This window comes from Dendropsophus ebraccatus, chromosome 2 (assembly GCF_027789765.1).
Source record: "Dendropsophus ebraccatus isolate aDenEbr1 chromosome 2, aDenEbr1.pat, whole genome shotgun sequence".
NCBI classification, from domain to species: Eukaryota; Metazoa; Chordata; class Amphibia; order Anura; family Hylidae; genus Dendropsophus; species Dendropsophus ebraccatus.
In genome coordinates, this window is record NC_091455.1 from 95,046,515 (window position 1) to 95,052,868 (window position 6,354).

Consider the following 6,354-nt stretch of genomic DNA (forward strand, 5'->3'; position numbering starts at 1 on the left):
TAAAGCTGTAAGGTTGTCTGGAAAACATGGATACAGCCAGTGACTATATCCATGATTTCTACATACCCTTAGGGCTTTATCCAAGTTCAGCAGCCACCGCTAATCAAATGCCGAAAGTTCGGGTTCGGATCCACTTGAGCATGCTCGAGGTTCGCTCATCTCTAATTATAACCTCAAGAACAGAGTCTTAACCATGAACCATGGGGTGGAAACATCAGACTTTTGGGGGTGCTTTTCTGCAAAGAGCAGAGAACAACTACTCTATATTGGGGGGAGGATGGATTGGGCCATGTATGGTGAGATTTTGCCCAACAACCTCCTTTCCTCAGTAATAGCATCGCAGATTATGCACTTAGTAGCTGCACGGCTGAAGCATGGAAAGGGTTCTTGTTTGTTTATGTGTCACATGGATCTGTGAACCTATGGGAGTATTTTTTTTCTTCTGTCCTATCAGCTCTTACTTTGCTTTACTATGCACTCTTCACCCACTCACAGCACATTTTAGATAAGCTGGAGATAGGAAGTCACATGGGTAGAGGAAGTGTAGCACAGTCTTAGGTTCCTTTATGGTAAGGAAGCAAAACAAGATGCACCTAACAGTTTCTCCTCAAGCATTTTACTAAACACTATGCAGTGTTAAATCCCGGACAGGAGAGGACACATTAGAGATAATCTCGACCCACACTGTGGACTAGGAGAGTCACAGTGCAGGACAGTATCCACAGACGACAGCAAACAAGCTAGGAACTGATCCGGATAGAGCAATGTGGCTATAAGCCTAGGAACTCTATCTCACAGCGTGGTTGTCAGCAGGGAAACCTCAGCATTCTGCTCATCCCAGGTAACAGGGTCTGGGGCTGGTGTCACCCTCATAGGACGGGTCACCTGACACTGGTGGGCATAAGGTGGTGCAAAGACCCAAAGGTCAAAACACGGGCACGAGTATTCTTCTCTTCAGTATTCTACCTCATCTTGCAACATCCCGGCAGAGCACAGTACTACTTGGGGTGGGACTCTCACAACATCCTCCTCTCTGCTCCTCTTGATTCTTCTACGTCTCCCTCCACACGCAACTCAGTCAGCACGACTGTGCTCTTCACTATACTCTTATCACAGATCTGGATCCTGTATTGTCAAGTGTTTTATCAAGAGTTCTATCAAGTGTAATGTATCCTGTTAATGCACAGCTGTATGTCCTGCTGTACCCCAAGAACTTTCAGAGTAAACAAGAGATTATTTTTGGTAAAGAGACTCTGTCGTTCTTTGCCCTCCGCACCAACACAGAATATACACACTGCTTGGAACATTTTCCCTTTCTTTGGGTGGTGGTACCGATAGTCCGGGAGGGTCACTACACCACTCCGGCCCACGTTATAACATCCCAGGGCACCCCTCAGCAGTCCGGCAGGTCACTGACAACAGGGGAACAAGGTACAACCGGCCCTTTAAACTAAAAGCATGTGTGCCACCATACCTGTGTCACGACATAACATCACTGGGTCCGGCTGTATTTTAGCCAACCACCACAGGAGTGGCATCACACCCTACCATCTGGCAAGTGACCGGCCGTACCTCCGCCATAGCACTGCGGGGGCTCACCACATGTATACTTCATAGTACAAACTCCATACTCTGAGACTAGAGCACACACACAATCTCACTTGCCCACACTAGTGGCTCTTTACTGAATAATGAATGTGGAATCAGCTGGACAGTTTAAGGCCATGTAGTGATTCTCTTTTGTAGGTCACCTGGGGACCACTGAGGCAGGCCGTTTATTTGTATATAGTTCTGGTGATTAAGTTGCAGTGCTCATAAATCAATACTAGTGGTTGTTGATGCAGTCCTAGCCACCAACTGCTCTAAGTCTGTGCGGACAGACGCTAAAGGTTGCTGTTGAGAAAGTTCCAGAGTTGCGCTACAGAGTCCAGGTCATGTTTAGTAGGTAACTCTTGTATAAGCTTCCTTAAAAAATTCAGCTCAGACTGCATAGTGGGGGGTAATGGTAAACACTGTATCCTAGAATATTATGGTTCGGTTGTCCTGTCTATATTGTAGTATGTACACTGGGTACACTATATGTGCTGACTTTAATTTTTTTTTTTATTTCTTGTTTTGTGCTTATTACTTGTTATAGGGGCTACCATATTTGCTGGGCTGTTCTTAACAGCATTTAGTGACATGCTTTACAGCAAGACTCATGGACATAGACGACAATAGAGAGACTCTGTCTATATAAATTTCTCACACCAGCTTATTTAAAAAAGAAGAAAAATAATTGCTGTAGTGCCCCTTTAAGTTAATTCCCGGAGGTAAATAGTTGCCTGTAGTACCCCCGCCCCCCACCCGTGACAGATATATGCCCAAAATGTTGAAAGGTAAATAAATACTACATGCTTATATTGACTCCGGTCCAAAGTTGACAGGGACTTATCCTGATGCACACCATGAGTGACGTAACTGTGCTTGTGAGTTAGGGGAAGAACACAGAGATCCTGGCTGCTTCTGGCCTTTTGTAGGTTGCAAGCCCAAGGCAACCTGCGGCCTGTAGGGTAAACAATGCAATAAGGATCCTGCGGCTCTGCTTTGTCAGCTTTAAAGGGGTAGTGCGGTGCTAAGAAATTATTCACAAAATAACACACATTACAAAGTTATACAACTTTGTAATATATGTTATGTATGTGAATGGCCCCCTTCCCTGTGTTTCCGGACTCCCGCCCGTGGACCCGGAAGTGTAGTGCAGTATACATACCTGATCCGTGTTGATTGACCCCGTCAAAGACGTTATCTTCGGGAGGCCAGCCGACCCGCTCCTGCTGTCCCACCTCTGCCGCGTCATAACTATGCTCAGCCGCGATTGGCTGAGCACGGTTATGCTCAGCCAATCGCGGCTGAGCACAGTTATGACGCGGCAGAGGGGGGGCCGGCATGAGGGACGGCAGGAGCGGGTCGGCCGGCCTCCCGAAGATTACATCACTGTCAGAAGACGGCGGATGGGGGTCGACACGAATCAGATATGTATAATGCACTACACTTCCGGGTCCTCGGGTGGGGGTCGGGGAACACGGGGAAGGGGGCCATTCACATACATAACATACATTACAAAGTTGTATAACTTTGTAATGTGTTTTATTTTGGGAATAATTTCTTAGCGCCGCACTACCCTTTAACCTTATTCGCATGCTGGGTGAAAGGTAGCAACTAGAGATGAGCGAACCGGGTTCGGGTTCAAGTCCATCAGAACCCGAACAATCGGCATTTGATTAGTGGCGGCTGCTGAGCTCGTATAAAGGTCTAAGGTTGTCTGGAAAACATGGATACAGCCAATGACTATTTCCATGTTTTCCACATAGCCTTAGGGCTTTATCCAACTTTAGCAGCCACTGCTAATCAAATGCCGAAAGTTCGGGTTCGGATGGACTCGAGCATGCTCGAGGTTCACTCATCTCTAGTAGCAACCTATACAGGTGAGCTACCCTCTGTTGCAGTCCTGACCACATATTTTTACATTATATGTTAAGCAGGAGAAAGTTTGATTACCCCAATAATTCTCCACTACCACTGAATCTACCTGTTTTTAGTATTTTGTTTTCTGAAGCTCAGTGCACAGGCACATTGACCCCTTCCTGACCCATGACATACACTTAGTACATGGGTTGAGTGAGGATTTATGGTTCCGGTTCAGGAGCTGATATCTGGAGCTAATACCTGCTAGTAATGTCCAACATCAGAAATTACTTTGATCTAGATCATGTAATTGTTTATATGCCGTTAGTAATAATGATTGCTGGCACAGTGGCCTAAATGGCACCCCCGCTATGTAACTACGGGGTGTCAATAAGTTGTTATAGCAGCTCACGGCTTCAGCTAGGCCTCAGTGACTGATGTGACTAATATGCTAGTATAGTATGCCGATCTAGAGCAATGCAATGCAAATGCATTTCCCTGACCTAAATAAGCAATTAACCCCTTTATGTCAGTGATCTGTATATTTATGTTCCTACTGCACACACCCTGTGCAGTAGGAATGTATATATACATTCCTGACTGATGTGTATGGGACCGCAGCAGTGAGAGTGGTCCCGCACACATCAGTGTGTCCGGGCTGAGGATAATAAGAGGCAGCTGCAATCCCTCAGATCCCTCAGCTGCAGCTGTCTCTCATTAACCCCTTAAACGCTGCGATCTATAGTGATCACGGTGTTTAAGGTAATCAGTGACAGGACAAGCTCCCCGCAGCCATGTACCGACAGGCAGGGGTAAATCACTTACCTCAGTCCTGATGGATCGGTCTTCTTCTCTTCTCTTAGGCAGGCTCTATGCATAGATCGACGATAACACTGATCTATGCTATGCTATTGCATAGCATAGATCAGTATATGCAATCTAATGAATTCATATTTTACTGTAAAATAAAAGTGTAAAAAAAAAAAGTGTAATAAAAAAAACCGTATAAACCCCCCTCCAAAGGTTTAAAATACCCCCTTGCCCCTTCTAAAAATATTAAAAAATAAATAAACATATTGTATCGTAGCGTGTGGAATTGTCCAATATATTAAAATATAACATTATTGTTCCCGCATGGTGAACCGCATAAACGGAAGGGGAAAAAAAACACAACACCAAGATTGCTGATTTTTTTTTAATTATATATCAGAAAAAATTTATAAAAAGCAATAAAAAATTTTCTGCTACACCAATATGATATTAATAAAAACTAGAGGTCATGGCACAAAAAAATGACACCTCAACCAGCACTGCAGGTGGAAAAATAAAAGCGCTATGGCTCTTAGATGGCGGGGAGGAACATTGTATTAATTTGACCTGGACATCCGTGCATCAATGGGCTCGGTCTTGCAGAGGTTAAAGGGGTTATCCAGTGCTACAAAAACATAGCCGCTTTCTTCCAGAAACAGCACCACTCTCGATTGCTGGCACAGTGGCCTGAGTGGCAACCCGCTATGTAATTACGGGGTCATTAACAGTTCCAAACCCCTCCAAACACAGCCTTAGAAAAAGGCATACTGATACAAAAATAGGACCAAAGCCTATTAAACGTTGCATCAGCGCCACCTAGTGTGTCTCCAATGTACGCATCCTTTGTAGTTCACCAATGATTAAAGGGGTTATCCAGCGCTACAAATATATGCCCACTTTTTCCCCTCTCTTGTCTCCAGATAGGGTGGGGTTTTAAACTCAGTTCCATTGAAGTTAATGGAGCTTAATTGCAAACCGCACCTGAACTGGAGACAAGAGAGGGGGAAAAGTGGCCATGTTTTTGTAGTGCTGGATAACCCCTTAAACAGAGGGACAACATCCAATTCTTATGCAAAATAACCTGATTGATTGATCGATTGACTGATTGCTGGTGCCAATTCCATTGGCACCTAGACTTCCAGCTGTCATGGCCCCTAGCTTGACAAATTATCTGTGGATCTGAACTGTTTCCTCGTCTTGATATTTCTGGAGCTACAATAAAGGTACACTTATTTTATATGTACAATTGAGTGCAGTCCTCCTATCTGATTAATCCTCTGTATACATGTACTGATCCATTTTGATATGTAATGGGGTTGTATGTTAAGCCACACAATTGCACAGTTTTTTCTACCCCACACAACATGTTAAAATTATAATTTGCATTTCTTTACCACTTTTGGTGATGGTAAGGAAGGCTATAGGGGAGGAGGAGGCCTAAAGTAGTGCTGAACACAACTAGTTTTTGTGTTCTGAACTACCAACAATGTAACTTTACCATGACCACAAAAGTTATTGTGCAGAAACTTCATGGTATGCTTTTGTTTGCAGTTGTTTGAGTGTTCATTATACTTGGCTATGTCTAGTGATTTTGTGGTCCTTATGTGCTTTGGCTCTTATAGGTTTGACTAGAAAATGTGTCAGTGTGTTAATTAGATTTGTTCAAGAGGTGCCCAGGAGGCCAATCTATGCCCTTGAATTTTTTGTATAAGGGGATATCCCCAGGAGCCCTATATACACTATAAAACCTGACAGTTATGCACTTTTTGTGACAATTCTAACTTATGCACATTATAAATAAACTAAAAACATTTAACATCCTAAATACCTAATAGTCAAACTTAGATGTCATGTGATCAGACTGTATACAGAACCTTGTTATATTTACAACATTGGCAGTGTTATATACAGACTGGTTATATACAAGTTTGGCAGTGATATACAGAGCCTGGTTATATACAACATTGGCAGTGTAATACAGAGCCTGGTTATTTACAATATTGGCAGTGTTATACAGAGCCCGGTTATATACAATATTGGCAGTTTTATACAGAGCCTGGTTATACACAACATTGGCACTGTTAAATATGTGGTGTC